The 27990-nt window shown below is 45.2% G+C and overlaps 1 long non-coding RNA gene across 1 annotated transcript in view; it reads right to left on the minus strand.

The window, feature by feature from the left end:
- LOC103886039 overlaps positions 1 to 26898 on the minus strand; it is a 107937-nt gene extending 81039 nt beyond the window's left edge. Inside the window, exon 1 of the long non-coding RNA XR_004184996.1 lies at positions 26137 to 26898. This is a non-coding gene — a long non-coding RNA (uncharacterized LOC103886039). The remainder of the gene's footprint in view (positions 1 to 26136) is intronic.
- Between the last annotated feature and the right edge of the window lie 1092 nt (positions 26899 to 27990).

Raw genomic sequence — 27990 nt, forward strand, 5'->3', positions numbered from 1 at the left:
TTAATATCCAGAATCTACAAAGAACTCAAACAAATTTACAAGAAAAAAACAAACAACCCCATCAACAAGTGGGCAAAGGATATGAACAGACACTTCTCAAAAGAAGACATTTATGCAGCCAACAGATACATGAAAAAATGCTCATCATCACTGGCCATCAGAGAAATGCAAATCAAAACCACAATGAGATACCATCTCACACCAGTTAGAATGGTGATCATTAAAAAGTCGGGAAACAACAGGTGCTGGAGAGGATGTGGAGAAATAGGAACACTTTTACACTGTTGGTGGGACTGTAAACCAGTTCAACCATTGTGGAAGACAATGCAGCAATTCCTCAGAGATATAGAATTAGAAATACCATTTGACCCAGCCATCGCATTACTGGGTATATACCCAAAGGATTATAAATCATGCTGCTGTAAAGACACATGCACACATATGTTTATTGCAGCACTATTCACAATAGCAAAGACTTGGAACCAACCCAAATGTCCATCAATGATAGACTCGATTAAGAAAATGTGGCACATATACACCATGGAATACTATGCAGCCATAAAAAATGACGAGTTAATGTCCTTTCTAGGGACATGGATGAAGATGGAAACCATCATTCTCAGCAAACTATTGCAAGGATAAAAAAACAAACACCACGTGTTCTCACTCATAGGTGGGAATTGAACAATGAGAACGCTTGGTCACAGGAAGGGGAACATCACACACTGGGGCCTGTTGTGGGGTGAGGGGAGGAGGGAGGCATAGCATTAGGAGATATACCTAATGTAAATGACGAGTTAATGGGTGCAGCACACCAACATGGCACATGTATACATATGTAACAAACCTGCATGTTGTACACATGTACTCTAGAACTTAAAGTTATATATATATATATGTATATATGAAAAAAAGGAAAAAAAAAGAATAAATAGAAAAATAACACATTCCTAGCTGATGATGGGCCCTGGATGGGAAGGACATGGGTTTCAATCACAGCTCCACTCCACTAGCCTTGCAACTTGGAGTGTCTCTATAAACCTATTTGTTCATCTGCATAATGGGAATTACTAATATCTCCCTTAAGTGGTGGCTGTTAAAATGAGATCTCAGGCTTCAAGCATTTAACACAATACTCACATTTAGTGAGTTCCTTTTATTTTCTAAAACCTAAACATACGCGATGCAGCATTTTTAAATGGAAGAAACATAGTTACATCAATAAATCAAACAATAGGAGGAAAAGCAACTCCAAAAAAGAGCTGATAATCTCTCTTTCGGTTTGTATTAGGTTGATGCAAAAGTAATTGCGATTTTTGCCATTACTTTCAATGGCAAAAACTGCAATTACTTTTGCATCAACTTAATAGTTCTTAAATCTTTCTAGCAACAGAGCAGTTGTTAGGGATACCAGCTCTGGGTGGCTGGGTTTGCATCTTATTCCTGTGACCTTTCCTAACCCTGTGAAAAACCGGGGAAGACTTTGAAATGGGCACACAAGATAACCAGGTGTTCTGGCTCTTGTGTCCTCTGTGTTACCTCCACCTTGCATTAACTTAAAGCTCTTTTACAATTCTCTAAATTACAGAAAATTTATAGTAAGGCAAATTGTTCTTGTCCATAGAAATGCAGATGTGTTTCAGTAACATCTTACTGGTTCTCTCGTTAATTAACGAGTTCGAACAAATCTCTGACCTGTGTTCATTTTATGTTAGTATGAGAGTCATGATTTTACTTTTTGAAAACATTTACTTTTTGAAAGCATTTAACCTTTGACACTAAGCCTCTATTTCCTCATCTGTATAATGAAAATTATAAAAATGTCCATATCTTAGGGTGGTAATGAGGATTAATGGGATAGCCATGCAAAGCCCTTAGTAGTGTCTGGCACATCCTAAGTACTCAATAAACTTTACTAAACAAGACAATTAAGCTGTCAAAATTGAGTAATGGTTAACGAATAGAGTGTTCTCAGTTGTTAGTTGTTCTCCAGTATTTTTTTCTTAAATATTTATCACTCATTATTGCTTCGTGTGAGCACTCACAGATCCAACAAATAAATATACAGCAAATGAATGTTGATTCTAAAATTTGGAGGAATACAATTATGATTCATTTAAAAACTTGAATTTTGAAAAGGATTTGGGTTTTTATTTGTTGTTTATGGACACATTATATCTGCCGATGGTTGCAAACGTGTATTATATACATAACATATATTATGTTATGTAACTAATAAATTATTTATAGTTCACTGAAGACAACTGTATCAATATTGCATAGTCTCCCCCAAACAATACAGGGACTTCCAAATGCCCTGCACCTGAACAACTCTGAAGATCACTTATCTAATGGGCTCACTAAAAACAGCAGACAGAGAATCAGAGTACCTACTCCTGCTAGACTGATTTTATACATATGTGATTAAGTCAATCTAGAGAAAGGCAGAAAAATAAAACAGCGGCTGCCAGTAGTACAGCACTTGACTTATCTGTGTATACATCCAGCAACAGATATTTCGCCATGTCCTCAAGAAGTTCAGAGTCTAGTAGGGGAGAGGAACAGTTTTCATGAAGACTTTCCCAAAACAGAGACTGTATGATGAGCTCCTGCAGAGGTAAATAGAGGCAGAGACGTAGGGGCAAAGCTGATATCACAGAGGAGGCAACACTTCCATTGGTCCTTGAAGGGTGAACTGGGCTTGAGAAGCAAAAAAGTCAGGGAGTGATATTTCGGGCAGAGGGACAGGAAGTGCTAAAAGAGGTGTGAAAGAGCCTACTGATGTAGGGAAGAGAAAGACATCAATTTGGCTTGAAATATTGAAATAAATGACATAAGGCTAGAAAGATAGCCAGGACCACATCAATTAAACCAACCTTTTAATCCCCGCAACCCCCAGAGCCTGATATTACAGTCCCCCTTATAGAGATAACGAAAATGTAAAACCAGAGAAGTTTGAAGACTAAGCTTATATATTTTGTAATCACTAGAGCTGGATTTTCAAAACTTATACTTTTTCTCAAGATGTGATATTATAAAGACCTAAGAACCATGAGAATCTGAAAAGATAACTGAAAGCCCTCACTAACAACAAATTTCTGGAATACATCACAGTCCTGGAGAAAATGTCCCTTATTTATGGGGGGAAAACAAAGAACTGTCCTCTGTCCACTCAGGGATGCCCAAGACTCCTTCTCGTTGTTGCTTAGCATGGCCTCTGTTCACAAATGAAAGCATCCATGGAAGTGCCTGGCTGCTTTCTACGCAGCTGTCTTTTATTTCCCTAAAGCTGTTCTTTGGCAGAGAAGCAGTGGCCGATGGCTCTTTCCCTCTAGCACTGTCCTCCCCACACTGAACTGTACCTGCATTACTAGGCACACACCAGGCACTCAGGATGGTCTTCAGTCATCCTGAACCCTGAGAGGGTTATGGCTGGGGGATCCTTGCAGGAAGTTAAGAGGATTTCCTTGGCTCATCTTTCCATTCCATGGTTCTTGAGGAGCATTTCCCCAGCAAGAAGATGACCAAGAGATATCTACATGTACACACACTGTTCTATGCAAGTGATTGCCTGCACCTGAGCAAAGCAGCATGCCAGTAGCAGCAAAGCCATTTGAAGAGCATCATCAACACTCAGATACATTCACCTCAGCTAAAGAACAAGCACAAATAAAGACTGCCTTTTTCCTACTTTCCTCCTCTCCTCCATTACCAAATGTGAAAGGACAGTCTTCAAACTGCCAGACTGGAGAGGTTTGCATGGGCTCCAAAAGTCAACCATGCTCATCCAAGCCATGCCTCCAACTTTCCAATATGGCGGCCAATATCTCAAGTGCTAACTTCAAGTCTCTTTCCCTAAATTCACCTAGCCACTCCCACTTGGGCACAAATTGGAAATGCAGGTCAGTTCTGCAGTGTGTTTCCTAGGAACACCGGTTCATATTTGGAAAAGCAGAGTCAGAACTTCCACCTCCACGATATGTTTTATCCAAAGCCAAAGCCTCACCTTCCGATGGGACATATAGGTAAAGGGACCCAGTTTTGACTCTAACGGCAGAATCATATAAAATTCAAATAGTAACTTTGGTGCATTTAGGAAGTCATGTTGGGAAGGGAAAACTGGAAGGCTTACAGGAACCTCTCAATATTCAAGGTGGGGGTATTTTATAGCAATGTCCACATGTCCTGGACTGTCCAAGAGAGTCTCCTTTTAAATATGTCCATTGAAATGTCCTGATGTGGGGGTTGGAGTTGGTTGTACAGAACAAAATGGCAGAAAAGCCAACAGCAGGCTGGCTGGGGGAAGCGGCTGGGGGATGTTGAGTAGGTAGGACAGTGGAGTTGGGACAGAGCAGAGAGAAGTGATGCAGGACCAGCTTGGAGTTGAGCTGAAGGAGGAAAGATGACAATCATTCTTTGGAAAAGGGCCATCAAAGTTAAATAACAGGCGACCAGAGGGGGAAAGAAATCACAGAACATCATTGTGTGCTCTGTGATCTATTAGGGATTAGATGTTTTCCTTCTCAGATGCCAAAAACAATAAATCTCTAGTTCTGTGTTATAAAAGTGAACATTTTAATTATTAGGAAATTTTTATTTGTACAACATAAGGAAAAAGAGGGGCAAAAGTTAATTTACACAGTTCCCACTCTTTAAGAAAGTAATTACTTTGTTGATTTTTTCTGATTATAATAAGGATCCTTGTAAATGATAAAAAAGAGAAATCACTAGGAATTATAAAGACAAGAAATATCAACCATAATTTCACCACCGAACCATCAACATCTGGGTGCCTATCCTTCCAGACTCTTCTATTCACATATATCATTTAATGTAAAAAATGGGAAAGAAGTATACACAGTATATCTGTATATCTTGCTATTTCCCTTGGTTTTTTTGTTTGTTTGTTTGTTTTGTTTTTGTTTTTGTTTTTTTGTTTTTTTGTGAGCCGGAGTATCGCTCTGTCCCCCAGGCTGGAGTGCAGTCGCGCGATCTCGGCTCACTGCAAGCTCCACCTCCCGGGTTCATGCCATTCTCTTGCCTCAGCCTCCCGAGTAGCTGGGACTACAGGCACCCGCCACCAGGCCTGGCTAATTTTTTGTATTTTTAGTAGTGACAGGGTTCCCTTGCTTTTTTGTAGACATCTTTTGACATCAGCAAACTATCATGCCAAACCCCTATTGACTCCAGTGGGGAAGGCACCAGATTCAAGAGGCTGAAGAAAAGACCCAGAGCCAGAAAACGAGGCATGGGGTCTTACTTGGGGGCTTACTTACAGGGGAGGGAGTCCAGTGCTGGTGGGCTGGACAGGAGAACTGCAACCAATTGCAAAAGGCATGCAGTTTATGTAGCAGTTTCATTTAGTACCTCCCCCCCGAACAGCCTCCTCCTAGCAACCTTCATGCAAGCCAAAACTCAGAGCCACAATCCTCTGTATGGTCTATGTTTTATGGGATGGGCCAGAGGCTCAGATGTTCCTCACAGACAAAAAATGAGTCTCCGTGTTTCCCACTCCCAGATTCCCTAGCTCAGAACACACATTCCAGTGTGTCTGCCATACAAGGCCATTCTTAGGGTGTGCCTAAGTTATTGCTATCAGTTGTCAGAGGCGTTCAAACCAGAGCCACTCCATTTTGAGTGAGGGCTAGGAAAATAAGGCTGGAACTTGCCGGGTTGCACTCTCAGAAAATTAGGCATTCCTAGCCGCCAAATGTTTACAGTTAAAGGAACAAATTAATAATGTTTACTAAACAGACCCAGACTTGGGAGTATCCAGATATCTTGATATCTGGAGAACAAAGACATTCCTAATTTTGTTTTAAAGATAGTACCGATTGTTGCAAAATATTTTAATTAAGAAAATTAATCCTTCATCACGAACCCTTGTAGCAGAGCACGACTCCCGATATATACAAGCATTTTAGCTAGATGGATTCGTTCCTCCTCTTACTTTCGGAACGTCATACTCTGTCTATGGAGTAGCTGTTCTTTCACTACTTTACTCTCTTAATAAACTTGGTTTTGCTTTGCACTGCAGACTCGCCCCGGATTCTTTCTTGGCGAAAGAACCCTCTCTTGGGGTCTGGATCGGGACCCTTTCCTGTAACACATTTACCATACACAAATATAAATCTACATCATTTTTAATGACCCTATACTATTCCATGAGATAATATGCCTTTATTTTTTTCTAATCCTCGACAGAGAGAAAAGTGTTTCCAATCGAGCTGTATTAGAAGCATTCCTGAGGCACACATCCTTGTGCATAACTCTTGGCTCAATGCCTAATTATGTCTTAGGAGAAAATCCCTAGACCTGGAATTGCTGAATTGAGCATTTGCACTTTTTCGAAGGGTGTTGATTGATGTTACCAAGAAGCCCTCTGGAAAGCCTGGACCAATGTCCCCTTTCGCCAGCAATATAGGGAAACATCCTTTCCCTAGACCTTCACCAACTCTGGGCATTGTAAAACGTTTCTACTTCCATTTGCACTTTTTTATTTTTATTTTTTTTTAGACGGAGTCTCGCTCTGTCGCACAGGCTGGAGTGCAGTTGGCGTGATCTCGGCTCACTGCAAGCTCCGCCTCCCGGGTTCACGCCATTCTCCTGCCTCAGCCTCCGGAGTAGCTGGGACTACAGGTCCCCGCCACCACGCCCGGCTAATATATATTTTGTATTTTTAGTAGATACGGGGGTTTCACCGTGTTAGCCAGGATGGTCTCGATCTCCTGACCTCGTGATCCACCCGCCTCGGCCTCCCAAAGTGCTGGGATTACAGGCGTGAGACACCGCGCCCGGCCCGTTTGCACATTTTTAATAAAGCCCATGACTGTTCTGCTTTGTCTCGACCTCCAACGTGCCTGGACAGAATCCCCGAAAGGGAAGAGAGGAGACCCAGGCAGAGACAGGCACTCTGGGTACAGGAAGCTCCTTTCCCCGGCCTTTCTCTTCCCAGGTGGAAAGTGAAAAGGCCCCAGGGGACAATCTGTGTCAACCGGAGGCTGGAGAAACTCGAGGGAAAGAAGGGGCCCAGCGTGTTTGTAACGCGCCTCCTTCACAAGCCCAGGTGGAAAGGCTTTTCCTCCCCCTTCGCCTCCTCGCTCCCAAACAACATCTGCTGGCCTTAGCGGGCGAGAAAGAAAAAGGAAAAGCAAACACAAGGGCGAGCAGGGAACAGCTCGGTCCTGCAGGTTAGAAGGGCAGGCTGTTCCCACCAGGGACCCCCTTTCAGCTGCAAACTGCCATATTTGACATTTCAATGCGGTCTAGGGGAGGGAAACAGGAGGGAGAGGAGAGAGCAAGGGGGCCAGCCTGAAGACCTGAATAAGGCAAAGGAGACAAAAAATCTGCTTCTCTTTAATTCCAACACTTGTTCTTTCTCCCTTTTCTGCCTCATCAGAATGTGGCATTCAGGAGCAAATGCGTTTTCTCTCACTCTCTTTCTTTCTCTTTTTTTTCCCTTTGACATTTAAAAACAATATACACTTGGGTGCATTGAAAGTTGGGGAGGAGTTGGGGGAAGAGGGAAGAGGAAGATTGTTTCTGGAAGAATTGAACCTCAGGAAAGCTGCTTTCATCTTCCTTGTGACTTGTCCTGGCAGCCGAATTCCTTTTCATCACTTTGGAGAGGAAAAGTGAAAGGACTTGGATTTTGCAAGCAAAAAAAGTAAAGTCTCCCCTATGTAGTCAATGTGCACTGTGGTTGGGGAGGGACTTGCATATGCCTTGGAAAGGATCTTAGAACATCAAGAGGCAGTATTCTGGTGAAGCAAACCCCCAGAGAACAATAGCAACAAGACCTCTGAATGGGGGCCAGGGTTAAGCTGGGGTCAGAGCAAGGCTTTTCTCTCCCCACCCATGACTGAGGCTGAGCCTATGGCAAGGGGATGAGCACCACTGCTTCGGGTGGGAGTAGAGGTGAGGGTTGGGGGTGAGGGAGTGCCAGAGCCCAGGCCCCAGCTTTGGCTCCTGGATACACTGCTAGATGGAACAGAAAACACACTTCACAGCCGGGCGCAGTGGCTCATGCCTGTAATCCCAGCGCTTTGGGAGGCTGAGGCAGGCAGATCATCTGAGGTCAGGAGTTCCAGACCAGCCTGGCCAACATGGTGAAACCCCGTCGCTACAAAAAATACAAAAATTAGCCGGGCATGGTGGCAGATGCCTGTAATCCCAGCTACTAGGGAGGCTGAGGCAGGAGAATCGCTTCAACCGGGGAGATGGAGATTGCAGTGAGCTGAGATTGTGCCACTGCACACCAGCCTGGGAGACAGAGCTAGACTCCGTCTCAAAAAAAAAAAAAGGGAAGAAAACACACTGCACAGTCAGGCTTGTCTCTTCCAGTTTTTCTATCCCTCTCCCCAATTTGCAGATGAGAAAACTAAGGCCCAGGAAGATTAGATAGACTACTGAGAGTCACAGAGCTAGGTGAACCAGGCCCAGGACACAAGTCCTTTCCCTACCAGCGAAAGAAGTGCCTCCCTCTCGATGCCTGCCTCCCCAGCTCACTCCCTCTTCTGTCTATTAAAAAGAGATCAATCCTCCCCTCTCCATCTAAGTCACAGTCACCCAGCTGCAGTGGCTTTCTTCACCCACAACAGAGCAAAAGTAGCCAGGAAATCAAGTGATGTGTACCCCTGGGGATGGAGAGAGGAGAAATATCACTCAAGCTGGGCCAGGAAATCAACAGGTTTGAAAGTGAGGGGAAAGGACAATGTCTTCACTCTGAATTCCCTAAGGACTTCAGGTGGCTATGGTTAGGGAGATTTCCTGACCTAGCCACCCTGACCCCTGAGAAATGGCTGTGTTCATGGCCTGCAGAGGTGAGTAACTGAAGGAGCACAGGCCATCAAGGACCGGGCCTGAAGCCAAGCTGCACAGCTGCCATGGGGAGGGCTGGCTTCTTCTCCGCTCCTGCAGGCCCATGATGATGGAGACGCTGACAGTACTCACTGGGCCACACTGCACTTGTCTCGGGAGGACAGCACCATGCCACCAGGAGCCCAGGAGCCAAGGGCATGGAACATTCTCCAGTTAGCCGAAGGCAAATGGGAGTCCAGCATTATGCATATTTTAAAAGATATGGCCGGGCACGGTGGCTCAAGCCTGTAATCCCAGCACTTTGGGAGGCCGAGACGGGCGGATCACGAGGTCAGGAGATCGAGACCATCCTGGCTAACACGGTGAAACCCCGTCTCTACTAAAAAATACAAAAAACTAGCCGGGCGAGGTGGCGGGCGCCTGTAGTCCCAGCTACTCGGGAGGCTGAGGCAGGAGAATGGCGTGAACCCGGGAGGCGGAGCTTGCAGTGAGCTGAGATCCGGCCACAGCACTCCAGCCTGGGCGACAGAGCGAGACTCCGTCTCAAAAAATAAAAAAAATAAAAAATAATAATAATAAAAGATATGACCTTATTCTGTACCCCAAGCCGGTGAAGTGAGAAATATGGATTGTATAAGTTAATGTCTAGACTCTCATCAGAGTATTTTAAACCCTTTTAGCCTCCATGTGTGACCAGAAAGGACTAGACTGAATTAAAAACAAAACAAACAAACAAAAAAAAAAAAACGCTTTTCCTACACCAGAAATTATTTTGTAATGGAATAAACCTTTTTTTTTCAAAAGTAACTTTTAATTTTAGAATGGTTTGTATTTATAGAAAAACTGCCACAATAGTACAGAGAGTCCCCATAAACCCATAAACCTCAAGCAGTTTTCCCCTGTTAATAATATCTTCTGTTAGTATGGTACATTCCTTACCATTAATGAACCAATAGCAATGTATTATTGTTATTATTAACTAACATCCATACTTTATTCAGATAGCCTTAGTTTTTACCAAATGTCCCTCCACTCGTCCAGGATACCGCCCTGGACACCATATCACATTTAGGCATTGCCTCCTTAGGCTCCTCTTGGCCCTGACGGCTTCCCAGAGTGTCTTTGGTTTTGATGGCTTTTCAGATGTGAGAGGTATTGATCAGGCATTCTGCAGACTCTCCCTCCATCGGGAATTGCTCTGATGTTTTCCTGGTGATTAGACTTGGGCGAGGGTTTTAGGGAGGAAGACCTCAGAGATAAAGCGCCATTCCCATCCCATCGTATCAGGGCACGTACAGTTAGCATGGTTCGTTGCTCTTAACCTTGACTACCTGATTGAAATGGTGTTTGTCAGGTGTCTCCACCGTACTCCTTTGGAGTTCACCCTTCCATACTGTACTCTCTGGATGGAAGTCCTGATGCATAGCCCACATGGAAGGAGTGAGAAGTTACGCTCCACCTCCTTGACGGGGAAATATTGACACAAATTGTTTGCATTTCTTCTCACTTCTCACCTCTCACAGAAAGAGACTGTTTCCTTCCTTCCTTCCTTCCTTCCTTCCTTCCTTCCTTCCTTCCTTCCTTCCCTCCCCCCTCCTTTCTTTTCTTTCTTTCTTTCTTTCTTTCTTTCTTTCTTTCTTTCTTTTATTTTTTTATTTTTGAGACAGAGCTTTGCTCTTGTTGCCCAGGCTGCAATGGCGCTATCTTGGCTTACTGCAACCTCTACCTCCTGGGTTCAGGTGATTCTCCTGCCTCAGCCTCCTGAGTAGCTGGGATTACAGGCATGCACCACCATGCCAGGCTAATTTTGTATTTTTATTAGAGATGGGGTTTCTCCATGTTGGTCAGGCTGGTCTCTAACTCCCAACCTCAGGCGATCCGCCCGCCTCGGCCTCCCAAAGTGTTGGGATTACAGGCATGAGCCACTGTGCCAGACTGAAAAAGACTGTTTTCTAAATGTAGGCTGAAATGACTCGTTTCATGTCTGCATTTTTAGTAAATAGGTGTTGGAGTGTATCAGGGGCTCTTGAACAGTGTTGCACAAAGCTGTGGCGTTCCAAGAAAAAAGAGACTTCAGGAGGAGACAGCAGTGAGCAGAGCTCCAACCTCGGTGCTCAGATCACCCAGAGCCAAGAGGAGGCTGAGGAGATGTCACATCTAAATGCCATGTGAGATCCGGGATGAGGATCCAGGGGATCCCAACTATTATTGGCTTCTATTTTAAGTATTCACATGAAATGGATTTTGCAGAAAATAATTTTGCTTGTAAAAAATAAGCGTGCAACACACCTAAAGGTTGACTGTGAATGCCTCTACTGCTTCCAGTTTCCTACCTTCTAATAACCTTGTTACAAGATCATGTATTACTCAGTTCCTATTTTTAAAAAGAAACAAAAATATTCTGTAGTAAAAGGTTTTGGGTTTTTTCCCCTAATTTTTCCTGTGGAAAATACTGGGTAAAGTGAAAATCATGTTCAGATATGAAACCTGCAAGTCATGATCAGTCACTAAACTGAATATGACTATGAAGAACTGGCTCTCTCAGTCACCCTCATCCTCAGTTCTTGTCATCCCATTTCCTGTTGAATCAGGCCACATGCATGGCCTAAAGATCTGGCTGCACAAGGCCAGATGCAGTGGCTCACGCCTGTAATCCCAGCACTTTGGGAGGCCAAGGCTGGTCTCAAACTCCTGACCTCAGGGAATCCTCCCATCTCAGTCTCCCAAAGCATTGGGATTACAGGTGTGAGCCACCACACCTGGCCTCTCCTTTTAATGAAAATTCTAAAGCACTATTCGCAAAGAAGACAGCTGGTACTATCACCCTACAGTGGAAAATAGATCATTGAGTAGGGTCTTCCATTGGGTCTATTTTCCCAGAAAACAAGTTGTCTAGGAAGCAAAGAATTGGGAGAATGCACCAGGAAGAGGTTGCATCATTACAGCAAACCATTACACAGCACTTACAGTGCATCTGGGTGACGGTTCTAAGCCCTTTACACCTGTAAATTTGTTTAATCCTCTCAACAACCCTATGCAATAGAGACTATTATTATTATGCAGCTTCACAATTCTGGAAGCTGATCCTCATAATGGTTAAGTAGCTTGCCCTCCCCCAGCTGGTTAGTGGTGGGATTCAATTCCAACCCAGGCAGTCTGACTGCAGAGCCCATTTTTGGAACTGCTACTCCTTTTTGATCAAGGGAAAGTTAATCTTCCTATGAATGTGGTGGAAATGCTCCTTCAGTAAGAGGAACTGTGTGCATGAGGCCAGATTTATAAATGACAGAAGAGACTAGAGTTGATTTGAGCAGAAAATAAATTTATTTAAAGTAGCTGAAATTAAAAGCATTTGAAAAGTGTGTCAAATACAGACAATGACTGGGAAAGGAGAGGGACTGTTCCGACATAAGGCAGTTCTGGAAAGTGTATAAATTTAAATAAGGATTGAATATTAGATGATATTATAAAATTGTTCATTTTCCTAAGGTGACAATGGAATTATGAAGGTGGAGAACGTTTTTATTCTTAGGAGATCATGCTGAAGTATTCAGAGGTAAAGGATCATGATATGGGCATCTCAGTTTCAAATAGTTCAGCAAATATGTGTGCATGTGCATACGCATGTGTGCAGAGAGAGACGGGGCTTGTGCCCGCAAATGTGGAAAAATGTTAACAAATCATTAAATTTGGATAAAGGCAAATATTATGTTCATTGTGCTATTCTTTTCATTTCATTGTAAATTTAAAATTATTCAAAAATTAAAAATCGGAAGAAAAAAATTCTTATGTACATGGATTGAATGGATCAGCACCCCAGTCGTGACACGCAGCAGTGCAGGGGATAGCACACTGTAGCAGCCAGTGCAGCCGGCTTCTATCAGCAGCCCCACCAGCATAGGCCACCTATTGCCACCACCAGCATCTCCATAACTGTGCAATTATCACAGCCATACGCCAGAGAGCATTTCCCATAGGCCATACCCAATCCCACTTGTCTCTGGATGGTGTGTCTGATGTTTTTCTGCTCCCTGGATGCAACGGAGGCCAAGAACGAGTATCATCCATTTCTACTTCTATGGAGGGAGGAAAATTCCCAGAGAAAAAGGCTCCAGATGTTGGATGGCCAAAAATACCACAAAAATCCCCGAGCAGAAGTGACGTGCTGCATATCCCTTTTTGTCTTGACTCCTGAGAGTTCAGAGTTTGATGTTTTTGCTAAGTTGCTTCTGCTGTCCTTAGTTAAGAATTGTGGGCCGGGCGCGGTGGCTCAAGCCTGTAATCCCAGCACTTTGGGAGGCCGAGACGGGCGGATCACGAGGTCAGGAGATCGAGACCATCCTGGCTAACACGGTGAAACCCCGTCTCTACTAAAAATACAAAAAACTAGCCGGGCGAGGTGGCAGGCGCCTGTAGTCCCAGCTACTCGGGAGGCTGAGGCAGGAGAATGGCGTGAACCCGGGAGGCGGAGCTTGCAGTGAGCTGAGATCCGGCCACTGCACTCCAGCCTGGGCGGCAGAGCAAGACTCCGTCTCAAAAAAAAAAGAATTGTGATCGTTGTCCTTACTACCATTTGGTTATTGTTCTCTTATCTTTGCTTCTTTATCATTTTATTGCCTTTCTTCCTTTTATTGTTAGCCACCTCCAATTATTATTTCTTTGTACATAGGTCAGTAATCAATAGTAAGTGAATGATCGCATTAGTAAGGGGCATACAGGCTGGGTGTAGTGGCTCACAACTGTAGTCCCGGCACTTTGGGAGGCCAAAGCAGGAGGATCACTTGAGCCCAGGAGTTCGAGACCAGCCTAGGCAACAGAGCAAGACCCCATCTCTACAAAAAAATATAAAAATTGGCCAGGCGTGGTGGCTTGCGCCTGTAATCCCAGCACTTTGGGAGGCCGAGGCAGGCGGATCACTAGGTCAGGAGACAGAGACCATCCTGGCTAACACAGTGAAACCCCATCTCTACTAAAAAATACAAAAAAAAAAAATTAGCCGGACATGTGGCGGGCACCTGTAGTCCCAGCTACTCGGGAGGCTGAGGCAGGAGAATGGCGTGAACCTGGGAGGCGGAGCTTGCAGTGAGCCAAGATCGTGCCACTGAACTCCGGCCTGGGCAACAAAGCGAGACTCCATCTCAAAAAAAATAAATAAATAAATAAATTTTTAAAAATATTTAACAAAAAATTAGCCAGGTACAGTGCTGAACGACTGTAGTACCAGCTACTCAGGAAGCTGAGGTGGGAGGATCCACTGAGCCTGGGAATTCAAGGCTTAAGTGTGCAGTGATCGCACCGCTGCACTCCAGCCTGGGCAGCAGAGTGAAGTTCTGTCTCAAATAATAAATAAATGAATGAATAAGGGGCATACAAGGCTAGCAGTGGACACTGGGTCTCCAAGCCTGGCTACCTTAGCAATTTGCCACACAGGGCCCCAACCCTCCTCCTGGTCTTGATTCATCCAAATTCTTCTATCACTTATTCTGAAACTGGGTCCAAGTTTCCAACCACTCTGAGCATCACCATCCTCCTGCATAACAGAGCCAGAAGCTTGAGGAGCATTATTTAATTTCTTTTTCATACCTATGTGGCGGTACTAATTTTATAGATGAGAAATTAACTCAGAGAAACTGAGGGCCTTGCCCTCACCACACAATTAGAAAGTGCGGGGAGGGGAACCTAGGATGCCCTGACTCCAAATTCCATGCTTAATTCCAACCCCGCTGCCTGCTGCCGGAGTAACATTAAATGAAACAGCAGCAGTGCAAGGGCCAGGTTGGTGCCCATCACCTAAATACTCTTCCCTACCTGCTACTTTTTCCACAATCTTCCACAAACTTCTCCAAGGGCCCAGTTGGATAAACTCCTAAATTCAAACCCCTATAACGTGATGAAATTTCGAAGCTCCACTCACACAGAGATTGTCTCTCAGGGTTTTTCTTTTAAAAACAACCTAATGGACACACCAGAACATACCACCCCTCTCTAACTAAAGGATGAGGGTGAGATATTGACAGCATTTCTTCCTTTTTTTTTTTTTTTGGGTTTTGGCTACATTACTGCCCTTCCTTGGGAATGTATGAGTTCTCACTCTTATTAGTTGACATTTTTATTTCAAAATTGAAAAACCAGTTTTGGTTCCTTAGGATTTTCTCTCTAGCCCTTTCATAGCGGATCTCTAAGTTTGACAGTTCCTTTCCCAGGCTGTCAGAAAGAAACTGACAGAAGCTGCAGAGTGTGGAAAATGTTCACAGCTACAAACCCAAAACTAGAAATCACTAGGGCCACCTCTGTCTTATAGCCCTTATCCTGTGACCTCAGGGCTAAGGCCCTGGGGCCCAGGGGCGATCCTCTCTTCTGCCGTGGCCCGGGGGTCAACCAGGTCCAGGCAGTTCCTTCCATGTATATGGTTACTGAACCACAATGTGCAGTAGGATGGAAGACAATAAAACAGCTCATAGGTCAGCACAGGCCTTCCCTGGGTCAGTGGGCATTTCACAGGGGCTTCCAGGGAGCCCCAACCCACTGTGATTCTAAAGGACCCATTTCACAGAAAGTAACAGACTGAATTGCAGTCCAAGGCCAGCCAGTGACTTTTTCTGAGTTCTGCCTGCGCATATTGACCTGATGAGGATTTTGCTAAGAAATCAACAAATGGCACTTGCATCTGCCTGCAGAACAAGCAAGGATTTACCAGCAGCCTCTGCTGCTGCCCCAGCTCAAGTACTCCCAGCACAGATGGGCACTGGTCAGGCCTCCCCCCAGCTCAGTTAGAAAGACTAAGCAACACACAGGTACTGCGAGGGTTCCCAGGGGACTTCATTAGCGGCACCTGCCCTACAGCCACACCCCTAGAGCCAAGGTGCCCTGGAGAGCACACTGGCCTTGCCTGAGTATGAATCGCAGCTCTGTCCCCAGTTGGCCATGAGGATGTGAGCTGCCAACCACCCTACAGGGCCCAGGTCAGCCCCTCTTCCACAGCAAAGAACTCTCTGCTCCAAAATGTCAATGGTGCCAAAGCTGAGAAACCCCTCTGTAAAGGATACACCTAGAAAGATTGGCCCTAAGAATAAAAAATTAGACATGAAAAATGTTCAAATTTAAGGAATTCATTAAGCGATGGCACATCCCTTTGATAGACAACTGTGTAACTATTTAAAACAATGTAGTGGCATATCTAATGTCATAGAAAGATATCCACAATATAGTGTCAAGTGAAAAACACTCTACAGAACAGACTGGATATAATCTTATATTAGTAATAAATACACATACATATTCATGCATGCAGATATATCCATCGCTCTATAATCCAGCCCCTGATTGCAGGGTGGACTCTGCTCCAACCCGCTGGAGTACAGATCTCCCCTACCCCTCCAAATCCACCTCCCACACACACATTTTCTACAAGAATTCCGAGCACACTGGACATTCTTGTAGAGGAAATAGAGAAGGCTTGCCATTGCACACTTTGCTGTAAAGTTCCTCAGACATCATGCGCTCTCCCTAGTCCTTCTACTGGGATGACTCTACCTGTGGTCCTCTCCTCAGCCCTCCCTTGACCCCCACAGAGCCAGTCTCCATGCCTCCTACCTCATCTCCCTGCCAGACCCCAGCCCTCACCCCTGAATGTCCCACCTGCTTCTCACACACGTCAACAGGGCTCTGCCTCAGCCTGCCCAAACACGCTCACCCACACTCACCTACCCTGCTCCAAGGGGACCTCCAGTTCCCAGACTCGATGCCATTGAAAAAATGGTTGTTACTTAGGTGCATAAAATATCTATATGTGCCTGTGTTGTATGCACATGTGTGTCTAAAAACACAGAACGTCACATCGAAATGTGCACCGAGCATCTCTTGGGGTGGGTCCACAGGTGACTGTATTTCTCCCTTTCCTCTTAATTGGTTATTTCTACAGTGAACAAACTTACTTTTAAGAAAAATGATTTTTTTTGAATAGCAACTTTTAATAGTAACTTTACTAGTAAACCCTCATGAGGCTTCTTGTCTCTCTCTGAGTTGCGCAGGCGTAGGAAAATGTCCCACTGACTTTGATTTTTTTTTGGTTTTTTTTTTGTTTTTTTTTTTGAGACGGAGTCTCACTCTGTCACCCAGGCTGGAGTGCAGTGGCCGGATCTCAGCTCACTGCAAGCTCTGCCTCCTGGGTTCACGCCATTCTCCTGCCTCAGCCTCCCAGGTAGCTGGAACTACAGGTGCCCGCCGCCTCGCCCGGCTAGTTTTTTTTTGAATTTTTTTTAGTAGAGACGGGGTTTCACCGGGTTAGCCAGGATGGTCTCGATCTCCTGACCTCGTGATCCGCCCGTCTTGGCCTCCCAAAGTGCTGGGATTACAGGCTTGAGCCACCGCGCCCGGCATCCCACTGACTTTGGTTTACTCTCCACAGCCCCCAGTTCTGAAGTTGCTTCCCAACAAACAAGGGCTTTTTGAAAATTCCACTGTCTGGGCAGGGATTCTCAGTCCTGGTCCCACTGACATTTGGGGCTAGATAATTCCTGGTGGTTGGAGCTGTAGGGTGTTTGGCAGCTTCCCTGGCCTTTATCCACAAGATGCCTGTAGTCGTCCACCCTCCATCACTGCCCCACTCCCACCAAGACTGCTATTTTTGGATGTTTATCCCCTCTGAATCTCATGTTGAAATTTGGTCCCCAGTGTTGAAGAAGGGTCTAATGGGAGGGGTTTGGGTCATGGAAAAAAAGTCCCCATGAAAAGATGAGTGCCCTTACTCAGGGGTGAATGAGTTCTCACTCTCATTAGTTCCTGGTAAGAGCTGGTTGTAAAAAGAGCCTGGCATTCCCTCCCCTCTCTCTTGCTCCCTCTCACCATGTGCTGTCTGAACTCTTTGGCTCCCCTTTGCCTTTCACCACACATAGAAGCAGCCTGAGGCCCTCACCAGATGCCCAGTCTTGAACTTTCCAGCCAGTAGAATTGTGAGTCAAAGAAACATCTTTCTTTATTAATTACCCAGCCTTGGGTATTCGTTGATAGCAACATAAACAGACTAAGACAACAATGATGTCTCCAGACACTGGTGCAGTGTGGCAAAAATATATATGCTGGGAGTCAGCAGGCCTGGGTCCTGGCCGGGGCCACCACTAACTATCTGAGGTTACTGGTGCCTCCTCTAACCACCTTGGTATCAAGTTCTTCATCTTGATCAAAGAGGCTTAAAGAAAAGAATTTCTAAATATCCTTCCAATTTAAAAATTCTAATGAAGAGTGATTCTGAAAAGCATGGTCTTGACCGGGCACAGTGGCTCACGCCTGTAATCCCAGCACTCTGGGAGGCTGAGGCGGGCAGATCATCTGAGATCAGGAGTTCAAGACCAGCCTGGCCAACATGGTGAAACTCCATCTCTACTAAAAGTGCAAAAATTAGCTGGGTGTAGTGGCACACACCTGTAATCCCAACTACTTGGGAGGCTGAGGCAGGAGAATCACTTGAACCCGGGAGACAGAGGTTGCACTGAGCCAAGGGTCACACCACTGCACTCCAGCCTGGGTGACAAAGCAAGACACCATCTCAAAAAAAAAAAAAAAAAAAAAAAATGAAAATCATGGAAAGAATGACCTCAACTGAGTTGTGCTACCTCCCCTGTCCCTCCTAGCCATCCTTCACATCCAGCCACAGTCACCTTCCCAAACCCCAAATCTGTGCAGCCCTTCCCCACTTTACACCCTACAAAGATCCCGCCCTCCACAGAGCCTGGAAATGGGTTGAGAAACTTGGCTGGGCATCGTTTCTGTTAGTGCCCAAAGATTATTCAGCATTTACCCTGAGTCAGGCATGGTGTTTTCCCAAATGTGCTGTGTTGTTCTCTGACTTTTTTTTCTTTGCAAAGTGGGGCCCTCTTTCCTCTTTAGCCTTGCTCACTCCTGTTCATCCCCCAGAGCTACACCAATTGTCACTCCTCAAAGAGCCTTCCTTAAACTAGAGTCTGTCAAGGACAACCCACCCCACCCACTCCCTGAGCCACGTTGGTGGGCTGCCCACCGCAATGCCCGTCTTGCCTCACATAGCCCTTGGTTCACTTCTCCTATTTCTCCACTGAAGTCTTATGTCTGGTCACATTCCAGCCTCTGTTCCTGAAGTACCCGGGCCAGAGCAGGTGTTCCATAAATGGCTCACTGAGTGAGTCTCTGTTCCATTGCTTATTCACTGCGAAACCTTGGCCACAGTATTTATCCTGTTTGCTATGGACTGCGTGTTTTTGTCTCCTTCAAATTTTACATGTTGAAACCTTAACCCCCAAAGTGGTGGTGTTAGCAGGTAGGGTCTTTGGGAGGTGATAATGTCATAGAGTGGATCCCTCATGAATGGGGCTAACGACCTAGCAAGAAAAGAGACAAGAAAAAAACCAAGAGCTGCCTTGCTCCCTCTGCCATCTGAGGACATAGTGAGAAGGCACCATCTATGAACCAGAAAGTGGCCTTCACCAGACACTAAATATGCTAGCACCTTAATCTAGGACTTCCCAGCCTCCAGAACTGTGAGAAATAGATTCTGATTGCTTAGAAGCTACTAGTCTATAGGATCTTGTTGTAGCAGCCTGAGCTAAGACACTTTTTTTTTTTTTTTTTTTTTGAGATGGAGTCTCACTCTGTCACCCAGGTTGGACTACAGTGGCACAATCTCAGCTCACTGCAACCTCCATCTCCCAGGTTCAAGTGATTCTCCTATCTTAGCCTCCCAAGTAGCGGGTATTACAGGAGTGAGCCACTGAGCTTGGCCTAAGATACTCTTGAAGTCTCAATTATCTCATCTTTAAACTGGAGATGATAATAGCTTCTCCCTCAGAAAGTTGAAGTGAGGAGGAAATGAGGCCACGCCTGTCAGACACTTCCCAGCCCAGGCCACCCAGCCCAATACATGTTAGCAATGATCCACAGCTAATCTCATCTCTACCTAGTGAGCCCAAAAACAGCTCCTGTGAGTTATGAAAGAAGCAGCAAAAAGGCTCCAGTGGGCCGGGAGTGGTGGCTCAAGCCTGTAATCCCAGCACTTCGGGAGGCCGAGGCGGGTGGATTACTTGAGGTCAGGATTTCGAACCAGCCTGGCCAACAAGGTGAAACCCCATCTCTACTAAAAATACCAAAACAAAATTAGCCGGATGTGGTTGATGCATACCTATAGTCCCAGCTACTTGGGAGGCTGAGGCAGGAGAATCACTTGAACCCAAGAGATGGAGGTTGCAATGACCAAGATTGTGCCATTGCACTCCAGCCTCGGCAGCAGAGCGAGACTGTAAAAAAAAAAACTCCAATGATGAATGCTGAAGGGTGGGAATGAGAAGCCGAAACACCTAGGAAAGAACGCCCTACTGAGCCCTTGGCATGACCTAAAAAGTCTCTCAGCCAGCAGGAGAGAAGACCAGGCTGCTCCCCAAGGCCTTGCGCTGGGACTCGCGGTTGAAAGTTGGCTGTGTTAGCCACAGGCATTGGGGACAAGCAGGGAGCAGGGGCTCCCTCAACTTGAGCCTCAGCAGAGGTGGCACAGGCCCTGTGCTCCCTAGCCTGGCCGGAGCTGTCAAGCTTTCTTCCTGGAGACAGGGCCGGGAGCAGCAGCAGCGCAGGCAGCAGGAAGTCTGGGGCCCAGGAGTGGATGGAAAAGCAGGTGAGGAAGGGGACGCAGTGGGGCAGAGAGAGAGTGTCGGCAGCGTCTCAGGGATGTCATGGAATAAGGAGATGCTCACCTATTCCAGAAGTTTCTTTAACTGTAGATTGGACAAGAAAAGAGACAAGACTCCAGAAGTCCCAGAAATAACTTATTTATGTATTTTAGAGATAGGGTTTCGCTCTGTTGCCCAGGCTAGAGTGCAGTGGCATAATCATAGCTCACTACATCTTTGAAGTCCTGGGCTCAAGGGATCCTCCCACTTCAGCCTCTCAAGTAGCTGGGACTACAGGCACACACCACCACACCCAACTAACTTTTTTATTTTATGTAGAGACAGGGTCTCCCTATGTTGCCCAGGCCGGTCTCAAACTCCTGGGCTCAACCAATCCTCCCACCTTGGCCTTCCAAAGTGCTGGGATTATAGGCATGAGTCACGGTGCTTGGCCTAGAAAGAGCTTATTTTTACAAACAAGTTTAAAGTCAACACTGTTATCACCTCCCAATAACAGAGGGCAAATCCTCACTATTTTTGTCACTCCTTTAGGTCAAACCATTGCCTTCACCAAGCCCTCCTGATAAGTTTATCTGCCACTCATAACAAAATATGACGCAATGACCCACCCATAACTGCCCATGAAAACCATTTTTTGGATCAGTTTTTAATGAATAAAAGGAGGTATCTTTTTGAAGAGAGTAGCTCTAGGTAAAACCAAAGAACCAGTGGTGGGATTCAGAAGACAAGAAAATGGCCTAGTCTGTTTGTCTAATGTCTCCATCCTGGTCCTCAGTTAATAGCTGAGCCAGGAAATGTTGACAAAGTATGTCATTCAGGGAAGCCCTGAGTGTTCAACATCAAGGACTGGAATAAAACCCAAGTGAAACCCATCTAGCAAATTTCCTCCCCACTTGGCATACCCACAGGTCTGGACGTGCCTAGCCACCTGCTGCTGTCCCCCTTGTGAAACTGACATGGTCAGATGTCATGCTAGCGGAAGGCTTTAATTGAAGCCGAATTAAATTAATTACATCATTTTTGCTTTCCAAGCTTAATTCCCTTGAAGTTACATCACGAAACCCGGGCATTACAAAGGATTAGGGACCAAAGGAAGGTAGAGTTGAATAAGGCTTCCATATGCCCATGACTCATGTGTAATACTCATGTCCCCAGTGTGGACCCCTGTGACTCACCACTGATACAGCAACAATTCCATGTGGCCTCCACTCATAGGGATTTCTGGCCTTGCCTCCTGCTGCTGAGAACTCTGAGAGCTCCCTGGGTTAGTCAGAAGTCAGGGAAGTTGTAGGCAGGACTCACCATCCCAAATGGGACCTTTGAAGGTCTGTGCTTATTTTGGAAGACTTTGAGACTAATTTAGTTCAGTATTTCCCCAAAGTGGCGTTACTGAGGATGTTAGTAGATGCTGTGTGGAAAACAAAGGGTCAAGTGGTCAAATACATCTGAGAAGAGGTTTAATAAACAGGTTTCCTTCCTGGAGGCCTCCTCTAAGCCTTCAACCTGCTAAGTTTACTATAAACGTCCAGAAAGCAATAGAGTATGCAGCATTTCCCATGAATCACCTCTGCAGAAGAATCCTGTGGGATTAGCACACTGATGAACACATTTTGAAAAAGCCTTTTTGGTTGTAGCTTCTCCTCCCACCATCTTCCCTTGCCATGAAGACAGGGCAGTCTCCAGACACCTGTGTTTCTCAAATGGCAACTTCACATCCATCTCTGCCTTTTGGCACATTCTGCAGGAGTTCACACAAGCAAATAAACGTGTTTTGGTTTCCACTGAAGAATCACTATGTTGTGTAGCATGGCAATGCTGAGAGGGGCCTCTGGGACTGCTTGATTCTTATTTTACTGGAAGAAAATGTGGCTGATGGAGCAGAAGTGACTGGCTGGAGATGAGACAGCTAGAGAGACACAGAGTTAAGACTGTATACCCATTGTCCTAAAACTCCAACCACAATAATGGGATCAGCCTCTCAGGTACAAATAAAGGGAGTTACTAGTTGATTAGCTGATTAGTTACTAGTTACTAAATTACAGAGTCATTGTTAGATAAATGGATTACTAGATCCATCTAGCAAAGAAGCTTCTGAACAAGCAGCAACACTCAAATGGTGGGAGGCAGTGCCAAGAGTTAGGAGATGAATGCAAATGACTATGGGTTATTCTTTTCTGAGGTTCCATAAAATCCTGTGCATAACTCTACCCAGAATTTACCACACTAAATTATAATGAAATATTTGGGGATCTTCTTTCTGTATCAGAGTTCCTTGTTGCAGACAACAGAATCCAGTCTAGTTATTTTAAGCAAAAAGATGGTTTATTAAACAGTACTGAATAGTGCATGCAGTCTTCAGGAGAAACAGAAAATGAGATCAGATGTGATGCAAGCAGGAATAACAGAGCCAGGAGAAATGCCTATCCACACCACAGGCCTGCTGCAGGGAACACTGATGGCTTCTGCTACCCATCACTGGGCCCTATGATACCAGGTTGGATGCTAAAAACCCACAGCAGCCCTAGAAACCAGTTACCCCTGCCACCATGCTTGTCAGAACACCTGCATAAGATTAGCACCTCACCTTGCTCACTTCTGCATCTGGATCTCCAGCAGAGGTATGTGCTAGGCCAAGCTAGGTCACATGCTTCACCATCTGTTATGGACTGAATTGTGTTTTTCCTAAATTCAGATCTCTGTGATAGCCCTAACCCCCAACAAGACTGTATTTGGAGACAGGATGTTTAAGGGAGTAATTTGGGTTAAACAAACTCATAAGGGGTGGAGGGAGCCAATATGACTGGTGTCCTTATAAGAAGAGGAAAAGATGCTGGGAATGCACATACACAGAGAGGAAAAACTGCATAAAGACACAGGGAGGAGGTGGCCATCTGCGAGCCAAAGAGAGAGCCCTCAGGAGAAACCAAACCTGCCAACACCTGGATTTTGGACTTCCAGCCTCCAGAACTGTGAGACAATAACTACCTGTTTTTTAAGCCATCTAGTCTGTGGTATCATGTTATGCAGCCAACCAAACTAATACACCTTAGATGAAAGGGAAACATAGTTTGTAGTTTTCCAACCTCAGTAACTAGGGGGAAGAAAATGAGAAGAACCAATGCACAGAATCCACCACACTTTATCTAAACAACAGGCTTGCCACTGAGTTTACAAATGCGTGGGGGCATTTTTTGTTGTTGTTGCAATGGAAAGAGGGAATGCTGTTGGGATTTAGAGGGTGGAACCAGTGGTACTAAATACCCTGTAATGTATGGACCATCCCAGGCCACAAATAATTTTTGCACAAAAATGCTAGTAGCTCTGTCTGTTGAGAAACTCTAGACTGGAATGGGAGCTTCAAGAAGACAGAAATTGTTTATTTTCTCCACCATCAGCACCAGAGTCTGGCACCTAGGAGATGCTCAATCAAGTTGTGTTGAATAAATGTATAAGAAATGAATGATTATGAGGAGTGAAAGAATAAATGAATGGCCAGAATAACAATGGAAACAGCCCAGAACTAGAAGCAACTAAATATCTGAGTCATACAGGCATAAAATTATATTTCCTTTTTATTTTTTATCACTGAAAATTGAGCTTGAAATAGAAAAGCTGAAACAAAGGAGCACTGAAGCGACTGCATGGCTGATTGATTGTTTGGTTAGTTAATGAGCAGATCAGTGGGGGATGGAGTCAGGCAGGAGAGATAGGCTGGGGTTGGCCATGGGGAGTTAATCAGTCACAGTGTGAGTGGGCAACAAGGCGAGAGAGTCCTGGGGCCATGAAACTTACACACAACCAAAACCCTCCTTTTACATATATCCATCCCCCTCACAGAACATTTGAATGGTATCAAAATCTCCATTATTTAAGTCACTTTTTACAACCAAAACATTGCCCCCACCAAGCCCTCTTAATAGGTTAATATGTCACCTAAAGGGTGACACCATGGCCAATATCTGCCCATCATAGCAATTTTTAGATTAGTTTACAATGCAAGTAGGTCTGTTTTTGAAGAATGTACTTGGTAGGTACATAAGACCAGTGGCAGAAATAAAAAGACTGTAGAAAACAGAGTAGCATGGGTGCCTTTGATCTCCAACCCTGGTCCTGAGTTGAGACAGGAAATATTGCCAAAGTATGTCTTTCAGGAAAGCCCAAGGTTCAACACCAAGGAATAGAATAAAACCCAAATGAAAACCATCTAGCAAATTTCCTCCCCAGTTGGCATACACATGTCTGGATGTGTCAGCCACCTGCAGCTGTCCCCCTTGTGAAACTGACATGGTCAGATATCATGCTATGGGCTCTCTGCAGCTTCTCTTGGACACATCTAAACTTCCCTCCCAGCACGATCACATCGCCTCCCAACTGGGCCACAACGACTGCTAACTCTCCACCCTGCCAGGACTCCCCTGCACCTAGCAACTGTGCCACACATTAATCTCTTCCAGCCTAGTTAACATACCTGTGTTTCTTGTCATGTTTCACATACAAAAATACATCCAATGAGGCAATTAAAATACCAATAGAAATAGAAAATGAGAACCAAAGAAAAGAGAACCACAGTAATCCAATCATTTACCCCAATGTTTCCTGGGAGCCATGGCACAAAGGAAGTCAGATGGATTGTGTAAATTTCATTAATGGAGAAGAAGAAAGCTACAAATTCAAAGGAAAGCAGCTCTTCCCAAGTTCCTACATTAAGAAAGGACTCCTACAGGATTTCATGTGGAGGATAATGAAAGACACTAGGATCAAAGTCCAGATTTCATATGAAGGTTTCTTCCTCCTGAGCCAAGACTGTAAAATTTAAATGCAGTTTAGAGAAGGCATAATTTCCAATAGACTCATTTTAATTTTTCTTTTTTTTTTTGAGACAGAGTCTCACTCTGTCGCCAGGCTGTAGTGCAGCGGCGTGATCTCGGCTCACTGCAACCTCCGCCTCCCGAATTCAAGCAATTCTCCTGCCTCAGCCTCCCGAGTAGCTGGGACTACAGGCACTTGCCACCATGCCTGGCTAATTTTTTGTATTTTTATTTTTTATTTATTTATTTATTTATTTATTTATTTTGGAGACAGAGTTTCGCTCTTGTTGCCGAGGCTGTAGTGCAATGGCGCAATCTTGGCTCACCACAACCTCCACCTCCCAGGTTCAAGCAATTCTTCTGCCTCAGTCTCCCCAGTAGCTGGGATTACAGGCATGCACCACCACGCCTGGCTAATTTTGTATTTTTAGTAGAGACGGGGTTTTTCCATGTTGAGGCTGGTCTTGAACTCCTGACCTCAGGTGATCCACCCGCCCTGGCCTCCCAAAGTGCTGGGATTATAGGCATGAGCCACTGCACCTGGCCTAATTTTTTGTATTTTTAGTAAAGACGGGGTTTCACCATGTTGGCCAGGATGGTCTTGATCTCTTGACCTCATGATCCACCCACCTTGGCCTTCGAAAGTTCTGGGATTACAGGTTTAAGTCACTGTGCCTGGCCTCCAACAGACTCATTTTTCTTAAGTCTGCATTTATCATGTTACTTTACTGCCCAGATGACGTCTCTTTCTTCCCTACCTCTTCTGAGTGGCTATCTCTAGCCTGGCTCCCAGGCTTTTTCTACTGATGGAAACTTCCCCCCAGTACTCCCTAGTATGCCCTCGAGTCCCTCCTTACCTGAGAGCAGGGCTCCTCCCCACCTTCCAACTCATCTCAGACTGGAACCCAAATCCTGCAGCTCTTGTGAAGAGAGAAGTGGAATGGGAAGGAAGGGGAAGAATAAAGTGGAGAAGGAGGGAGGGAAAAAAAAAATGGAAGAAGGAAAGGAGCCAAAAGAGAAAAGAGATACCCTAACACTCCAACTCCAGGGATGGGTTCACATTTAAGGCTAGGTCTAAGCCCTGCGGCATCCATGGACTTTCCATCCTGCCCCCGTCTTGGCTGTGCCTCCCCTTTCCTGAGTGGCTGGGTGCTGCACCACGTTCCTCCCACCGCATGCCCTCTGGCACCTCAGGCTCTGGCAACACTAAGAACTTGACGTTCCTCCAAACACACCAAAACAGTCTACCCAATGTCCATTCCCTGCTTCTTCCTTAATTAACAGGCCTTGGGCTCTATTCAGGGCTGCAACATGCGCAGCTAAAAGACTGCATTTTGCTGCCTCTCTTGAATCCAGACAAAAGTCCTAGGGTGAGGTTTCTGCGAAGTCTTTTTCAAGGGGACTGATTCAGCTGGAAGAAAGACCCTCTACCCCTTGCCCTTCCCCTTCACTTTGCCTGAAATACTATAGACCCCTTATTCAAGGGGGGATGTGTTCCAAGACCCCCAATGAACGCCTGAAACTGAGGATAGAACTGAACCCTATATATACATATTTTTTCCTATACCTAGACACTTATGATAGTTTAATTTCAAGGCTGGGCACAGTGGTTCTCACCTCTAATCCTGGCACTTTGGGAGGCAGAGGCGGGTGGATCACCTGAGGTCAGGAGTTCGAGACCAGCCTGGCCAACATGGTGAAACCCCATCTCTACTAAGAATACAAAAATTAGCAGCGTGTAGTGGCGTGCACCTGTAATCCCAGCTACTTGGGAGGCTGAGACAGGGGAATTGCTTGAACCCAGGAGGCAGAGATTGCAGTGAGCCGAGATTACACCACAGCACTCCAGCCTGGGCAACAGAGCAAAACTCCATAGTTTCTTTGTTTTTGTTTTTGTTTTTAAAGTTTAATTCCTGGCCAGGTACGGTGGCTAACACCTGTAATCCTAGCACTTAGGGAGGCCAAGACGGGCGGATCACGGGGTCAGGAGATCGAGACCATCCTGGCTAACATGGTGAAAGCCCGTCTCTACTAAAAATACAAAAAATTAGCCGAGCGTGGTGGTGGGTGCCTGTAGTCCCAGCTACTTGGGAGGCTGAGGCAGGAGAACAGTGTGAACCCAGGAGGCAGAGCTTGCAGTGAGCCGAGATCACGCCACTGCACTCCAGTCTGGGTGACAGGGCGAGACTCCGTCTGAAAAAAAAAAAAAGAAAAAAGTTTTAATTCATAAATTAGTCACAGTAAGAAATTAACAATAACTAATAACAAAATAGAACAATTATAACAATATGTCACTATCACTACTCTTGCATTTTTAAGAATTATACCACAGTAGGTGATCCAATAACCAAGACCACTAAGTGACTAACAGACAGAGAGTGTATACGGCATTGGGATGGAGTGGGATGGCATGGGATTTCATCATGCCACTCGGAAGAGTGCACCATTTAAAACTTATGAATTGTTTATTTCTGGAATTTTCCATTTAATATTTTTGGACTGCAGTTGACTAAAGTTGTGGCAAGTGAAACCATGGATAAAGGAGAAGGGGGCTAACGTACAGACATCCTGACTGGAACTCCAGCAGCCATCTTGTGACTTTGAGGATAGAAGTCATATGCCTAGAATGGAAAAGCAGAGCGAGAGAGAGAGAAAAAAATGCTTCTGTAGCAGCCCTGAATTGCTTGCTTTTGGACTTCTCTATGAAAGAG

The sequence above is a fragment of the Papio anubis genome, chromosome 7, assembly GCF_008728515.1.
Source record: "Papio anubis isolate 15944 chromosome 7, Panubis1.0, whole genome shotgun sequence".
Lineage (NCBI taxonomy): Eukaryota > Metazoa > Chordata > Mammalia > Primates > Cercopithecidae > Papio > Papio anubis.